Source organism: Eurypyga helias, unplaced genomic scaffold (genome assembly GCF_000690775.1).
Source record: "Eurypyga helias isolate BGI_N326 unplaced genomic scaffold, ASM69077v1 scaffold12625, whole genome shotgun sequence".
Lineage (NCBI taxonomy): Eukaryota > Metazoa > Chordata > Aves > Eurypygiformes > Eurypygidae > Eurypyga > Eurypyga helias.
In genome coordinates this window covers 12,703-20,004 of record NW_010249550.1, presented here as the reverse complement: position 1 = coordinate 20,004, position 7,302 = coordinate 12,703, and the positions used below count along the sequence as shown (strand labels likewise).

At 55.0% G+C, this 7,302-nt stretch overlaps 1 protein-coding gene across 1 annotated transcript in view; it reads right to left on the bottom strand.

Annotated features, from left to right (window-relative positions):
- Positions 1-7,302, bottom strand: part of NTNG2 (netrin G2) — a gene marked incomplete at both ends in the record, with an annotated part of 26,886 nt that overhangs the window by 17,147 nt on the left and 2,437 nt on the right. The window lies entirely within an intron of this gene.

The window sequence follows — 7,302 nt, the reverse complement described above, 5'->3', positions numbered from 1 at the left end:
CCGAGGAGAGCAGCCCCAGCGCACCCAGCAGCAGCTGCAGCACCCACAGGCACCCCCCATGGCCTGGGGGCACCCAGGCCCCGTGCTGGGCTGTTAGTGAGTGCACACACCTGTGTCTTGCATCTCACACCGTTCCTCAGCAAAAAAGGCTGGAGCGATGGTCGGCCCAAGGCGCTGCAGTTTGCACGACGGGGTATTTACGGGTTTATTTTAGTGCAGGACATTCAGCTGCTGCCTTCCCTCAGAGTGGTGCAGTGTGGGCTGACGCTGCCAATGCCTTCACCAGGGAACATCACGGAGCCGGGAGCGCCAAGGAAAGTTTACAGGAAAGTGTCCTTTTTTGAGCTTTTTCTTTTTTTTTTCAACAGCCGTAACGAACTGTTTGCCATCCCTGCGCTTCTCCGTCAGCATCCTGGAGGTCACGGCAGCGAGCGGTTGGAGAGGTGTCCGGTGCCAAGCCCGTGTGTGAGGGAAGGTGATGCCCGTGCACAGGCTCTGAAGGGGGTGCGGGGGGGTGAGTGCAGGAGCCGTGCTGGGAGCAGGAGAGCAGCCTCTATCCCTGAGCTTTCACTAATAATGACTTTTGAAATACAGTCATTAATAATGACTTCTAAAAAGCCACCCCAGCCCTTTTTCCTTCCGTCCAAGGATGCTTATGTGTTTTACAGCCTCTTTTCTGCCTGTGACCCCACTTGGCAGAGCAGGGAAGTAAGGCAGAGAAAGGCAGCGAGCATCTCTTTATCCCTCTACCTCCCTCGGGGGGCCGGCACCCCCTGCTCCAGCCTGACGCCATGGCCCTGCTGCTGAGCTGGGTAGGCCTGGAGGAACCGCTCGCTGGGTGCAGACCCAGAGAGCTGCTCCATCCCCGTGACCCGATCCTGCCCTGCCCCAAGCTCCTTAGAAAAGAGCCTGGACGAGGACATAGAGCAGCAGAAGACCACTGCAGTGGGCCAGCACCTCCCTTCCAGTCCAGCCTGCGCACTCATCTCGCCCACACACTTGCCGGGGATGCTGTGCGTGGCGGCACAGCCCCAGGGATGCTGTGGATGGTGTCCCCTCCCCATGGCTCCTGGGCTCCTGCTTTCCCCCATCGCTGCCGGGGCAGTGGTGCCCCCTGCTCCCTCCCCACTCACCCGGGCTGGCGCTGGGGACAGGCAGCGCAGCGGAGAGCTGCTAATGACTGCCATCCCAGGGAAGGCTTCGGAGAGCTTTCCCCTGAATTGTTTGCTCTCACTGTAATTGATGAGCCTTTAATGAGTCTCATGGGATGATGTGTTTGAAGGGAGCTCTTTCCTCTCCATCCCCGAGGAAAACGATGTTTCAACTGATCTCAGCTCTCGGGGAAACATGAATAACTCTTCTCCATCTCTCTATTGTCATCCCCAGCCGTTGCTCGCAGCACGCTCTGGCAGCTGCCTGGCTGTGACTTCCCCACTTTCTACCTGCTCCTTGCAACTGTTTTGGCAGCTCAGCAAAAGCAGGGAGCAAATCTTCTGGGCAAAGCATAACGGGCGCTGAGCTTGGATTGTTTCTGGCCCATCTGTGCATGCAGAAGCAGGTAAAAATAGCTCCTAATGGCTGGGCTATGGAAGAAGCACCGTCCCTTTGTGGAGAGGAGTTCTGTTAGGGTTTGCCTTGCTGGGAGATGGCTCTGGCAAAGGTTGGAGAAGAGCTGAAAGGGTTGAGGAAGGTGCCGGCAGCTCATTCATCGCAGGAGCAGGGGTGGGAGCGTAACTGAGGCTGTGGTCCAGGGGCTGAAGGGAGAGGAAAAGCCATTTTAACGTGTTGTGTCTTTCCACTCAAGCCAGGGAGAGAGGCTTTTGGGTTTTACTGCTTTTTGCAGGGCCCCAAAACTGAAAACCAAAGCCAACCCTGGGCTAGGTCAGACGGAGACGTGAGTGGGCTATTTTCCTTGTGGGTTTTCACTCTTGGTTGTGTGGTAGGGATGGATGAGTCCTCCCAGACCGGAGGAACCCTCCTCGCTGCCCTTCGAAATGATTTGAGGTTCGGGTTACAAAGAGGAGAGAATTTAAAAGATGCCAAAGTGAAGAGCACGCTAGCTAGCTGTTCCCATTCGAGAGGTTATTTATTTTAAATAAGTTGACACTCGCCAGCTGTCAAGATCCTGCTGACTGGCGGAACATTATTTACATTCAAAGCTGCCTTAAAAAGCAAACACGAAACCAAACTTCCCCATTAGGGGGTCGGGCAACAGAAGGGAGGAAGGGTGAAGAGGACATCACACGGATACGTGAACATAAATATTTGCAGAGTAATGTGTATAAATGCTCTTGGTCTTTCTCCTGGAATGCAATAATGCCTGCAATTGAGTTCATTGGCCAAATTGAATTTGGGCTCCTGTAGAAGTCTCTTTATATTAAGTGCTTTAACATACATCACCTTCTCAGTCTATTGATGAAATTCTATTATCCGCTCAGGGCCGGACACAACTCGGCAACAAAATCGGAGGGGAAATAAAAACCTTCACAAACCGAAGCCGGGAGCAGGTAATAGGACCTTGGGCATCCGTCTCTGGCTATTGACAAAGTGTCATAAGTGCCTGGGGAAAGGAGGAGCTCTCCGGGTTTCTCACGAACTCCCTCCCTCCTGCTCAGCAAGTTTCCTCTCCATCTTGCTGCAGTGGGAGTGAAAACCTTTACGAGACTCAAGGAAAGCCAAGCAAACAGTTGCTGCGCATTAACTTAATTTAACTATATGACCAAGAGCAAGATTTTGCTTGATCTCAAGCTAATTCCAGCCTGGAGGAATGCCAGGGAAATTCAGCCATCCAGCTCTCGGGGGCTGCCCAGCACGGAGGCGAGAACGGGCCGAGGAACACAGCGCACCGTTGGCACAGACTTGGCCGTCCTTGACACGAGGATGCTGTTACCTCCTGGGACCCGGAGTCTGGCTGCCAGGAGCTGCAGGGGAAGGAGCAGGGCCAGGCACTGGCCCCGGTTTTCATGGTCTGAGCACGGGCAGAGGCTGGCTGTGGGCTGCAGGGGCATTGGGCTTGTTCTCGGGGGATGTTTGGGTGAGCCCATGGCTATTTTGGGGATGACGCTCTGGCACTGGGGCAAGCTCAGCAGAGGAAGCCCAGGGTCTCACAGATCTTTTACCCCAGGTAAATGTGAAGCAGCAGTGGGGCAGCTGGCAGGTCCCATCCTGCTTCTCAGGGAACGGTGCTCAGTGGGGTCATTAGTCATTACGCAAAATCTAAGACCCTCAACAAGGGACTGTTCCATGGACCAAACCTGCATCTTTCCTCCCTTACAGAGACAGCTTTGTTGGAGAAGCCAAGATCAGCTGGAGGCTCTCCAACAGTTCCAGCAACAGAGGCAGAAGGAGGAATGTCCAAGCAGGGCAAAGCAGCCTGGGGCAGCCAGGATGCGATGGTAGCTGAGCTACAATCAGAGGGAAGCATGCTCAGCTGCTGTCATCATGTTGGCCGGGAGGTCAGAAGAAGGGGGCAGCTACCAGGCTGAGCAGGAACTGCTTAATCTTTAACAGAAATACAGCATCGAGCATCATCAGGAGCTACCAAGAATGCAGAAAAATGTGCCTTCACTTGCATGTGGGTACCACTGACAATTAAGCAGCTCGATGTAAAGGAGTAGGTGCTTTGGGGGATGGCCCTGATCCTCCAGGTCTGGAATGCCCAATCCTGGCTGTTGGCACCAGGGTAATGGGCTGGGGGGACTCATTCTGCCCTGCTAGCACAAACTCTCGGCTCCACGTCATGCGAAGAGCAGCGCCTCACGGAGAGGATCTGCGCTTGGCACTGAGAACTGGCCGAGGGGAAGGCAGGGATCGAAGCAGGGGAGCACAGAGAGCCTTTCCCTTCAATTCTTTTTGAAGGGTGAGCAAAAGAGAAGCCAAGAAAACCCTCCAAGAGGCAATAGGTAAAGAGACGAAAGGAAATGCTGTTGCAAAAGTGGAAACCTCATCTTCTCGTTGGCCTGAGCAAAGTTCAAGATGAGGAACTGTTACGTGGAGCTGCTTGGTGATGAGTAACTCCCCCTCCTCCTGCCTTCCTCTGGGGATGGCTCATCCCCGGCACGACAGACAGACACACACACGTGCTGGGGCAGAGGAGGATGAAGGAGAGAAATCTTAATAATCAGCCTAAAATTGATTCACTTCTGCTCAATCTGATTTCTCCTAACTGGATCCACGTGTCCTGGCCACGGCACATTAACTTCAATTATGGCTTATTAACGTCTCCGTGATGGAGCGTGCCCCGCTGAGCACTGCGGTGACTGACGATATGAAGGGGAAAAAATTACTCCAAAGAGACGCAGTGGGTAGTGGAAAGAGAACCAGCAGCTTTCATTGCGCCGGCCGTCAGTCCCGGCAGCCAGGAAAAGCTCATTCACCCATTCCCGAGAAGTGAGCTCATCGCTGCACGGAGGAGAAAACTAAGCCGCGAACAGAGATCTGCGGGGAAAAGTCTTTCCGCTTCCCTTCCCCACCCTGCCTGCTGCACACTCCCAAGCACACAGGCCAAGGGCTTGCTTGTGTCTATTCCTGTCTTGACTCCTGCATCTCCAGTTACTTCACAGATCAATAGGGACAGGATGGAAGAAGGGGAAAAAAAAAGAAGAAAAGATGCCCAGAAGAAAAAGAGTAAAAATAAACGGTCAGCCACGAACGGATGGACCAGGCTGAGGCTGTGGGAGGAGGAGATGCAGATGGAGCGGGTGGGGGAGGCTCTGAAACACCGGTGCAGAGCACCAACAGCCGGGAAGAGAGCAGGGACCCTCAGGATTCACCAGACCCTCAGGAGACGCTGATAAACTCTTGACCCCCCTCCTACAGGAGGAGAGAAGGCTGCAAATTCCTCCCCCTTCTCCCAATGCCCTTTGCTCTGTCTTTCTGCTTTTTCCAAAAGCTCTGGGAGATGACAGCGTGGGGTTTTGCTTGATGGGAAGCAGAGGGGTGAAGGATGGGGTGTGCGTGGATGGGAGACCAGCAACACACAAGTCAAGGGCATCAGTGAAGCCTCTCTGAACCCACCAGTCAAGGCTGTGGCGTGAGGAACCGCCCAGGCTCAAGACCTGCTCTAGGGGCAAAGCGTTCTGCTCTTCCCTTGGCGTGAGCATCAGCTGGAAACGAGCTGCCACGTGTCTCCACACCCTGCAGCCGCTGCCAGCTGCCTGCCAAAACCCTGGTACTGCACAGGGGCACAGGCCATGCCACACGCTGCTCCTGTGGTGGCACTCACCACTCCTCTGCCGGCACGCACCGTGACTGGGCACCGCTCCTCCGTCCTCCCGGGGCTGCTCACGCCGCTAAGTCACCAGTCCCTCTGCTCTCCCGGTGGGATTTTCTGCTGCTTTTTGCCTTTGAGCCTTCATTGCTTCATAATCACCTTCCCTCTCATTTCCATGACCTCTGTAGTGACTCCCTAATACCCCCCTCCCTATTTTATCTAGGCATTTTTCTTCTATTTCTCAGACATGGTTGTCCCCACATCCTGGAAGAGGCAGCGTGCATCCACCCCCAGCCCTTCCCACCCTGCCTTGCCCTTCCCCCCGCAGCGCTCCTGTCAGGCTCACATCGATTTCTCCTCTCTTCCTCTCAATAACCCACCCCTTGTTGAGCCATACACAAGATTTAATTTGGTTTTAGTCCCTGCACTGTAACTGGCTTTGCTTACAGCTGGAATTGGATTGCTTTCCAGCAAAAAAACCTGCTTGCTGGGACTGGAATAATCACAGGAGCAGAGTTAATTCACATGAAGCTTCTTCACCTTATACATCACTTATCCACAGCTCCTCAGCCGGTCACCCTGCCCTGCCCTGTGCCCATGGGAGCTGGAAGAGTCAGCCCAGGGCACGCATCAACTTATTCCCCATCCAGGATGTGTCCCCTTCCCCTGGGGACCAGCCCAGCAAGTGGGGAGAGCTGGAGCAAAGCAAAGCTGGGTCTTGCTGTAGCTCAGCACGTGGAGTTTGGGCTAGAAAAAGCAGATTTCAGAGTATTCTTTGCCCCTAGCCAAGAAAAAGCCCTCCCCTCCCTGCGGCATTGGAGAAGTGGCTGTCAGGCAGCCGGTGACAAGCAGAGCCAAGAGGGAAACGGGGGCGACGCTGCTCTGCAGCAGCCACGGGCAGCCACCCGTGCCAGCGGCCGTCCATGCCCACAGCGCTCCAGCTCTGGGGGGAGGCCACCGGGAGTTCGCCAACGAACCCCAACCTGCCCCGTTCTGGCCCCAGCAAAAAAGCAGCATTGCAGCCTCCGCTGGGCCATCACAGCCTGACCCCCCCTCGTAAGGACACAGGGAGCTGCGGACTCTCGGGTGTCTCACAGGGGTTGTGCCTCCCCTCATCCCCAGGGTGTTCAAGGGGCTTTCCTCCCCTGCCCTGGTTGCCTCTTTTCACAAAGTTTGTAGCATTTTTCTCTCTTGAAGCAATCTCTGGTGCTATTAAATAGTATTAAATTTGGACAGTGAGTTCAAAACGTGCTGGGAGACCGTTGGGGGGGAAGACAGCTGACAGCTAGCAAGGTGCTGGTTTGTGGAGATTCCCAGCACAGCCAGAAGTTAAACCGGACGTATCCTGCAGAAGGCAGGCAGAAAAGGTAACAGCCCCTGGAGAGGAAGGCAGTCATGGGACACCAAGAGTATTTTCACTTGTATCCTCAAGGATCAAGTATCCCAAAGGTGCTGTAGGTGCAGGAACGTGTCCTTGGTTACCTGCACAGTCATCTCTGTGCTTGGAAGCAGAAGGTCATTGCACAAGGGCATCAAATATTTCAGCCTAATTTACCACTTTCTGAGATGAAAACTCTGTATCCCTGTTACAGAGTCCAATCAGCCCGGATAAATAACTCTTCCTGCCAGCTGCCCTGGTCAGCGAGGGCTTCAGCTGGGAATCCATCCCTTCGGATTTGCCACTGCTGTCATAAACACCAAGCATCCCTGCGGGCAGCTGAGGAGCAGGGGTCAGGACTCGCTGTGTTCAGGGTGGAGGGGAAGCCAAGGCACTGGCCTTTCCTCCTGCCTTTGCCTGCCTTCCTTTCACCCTCTCTGCTCTTTTGCCCCATCCTCGGCTGTCCCCAAGGCCGTGGGGTACAGCTGGCAATACTTCTCTGGGCAGATGTAAAAACTCTCTGCACATGTTGATGCAGAAGCACCGAAACCCGGGCACGTGCAGACACGTGCGTCGGTGCCCTCCCACACCTCTGCCGTGTGCCTGAGCTCCCCAGGCCTCCTCCCTGTGCCATCCCGGCGGCGGGCACACCGACACGCTGCCCGCCCAGCCAAGAGCCACTGCTGCTCATCCCGAGCCCCTCTGCCCGCCG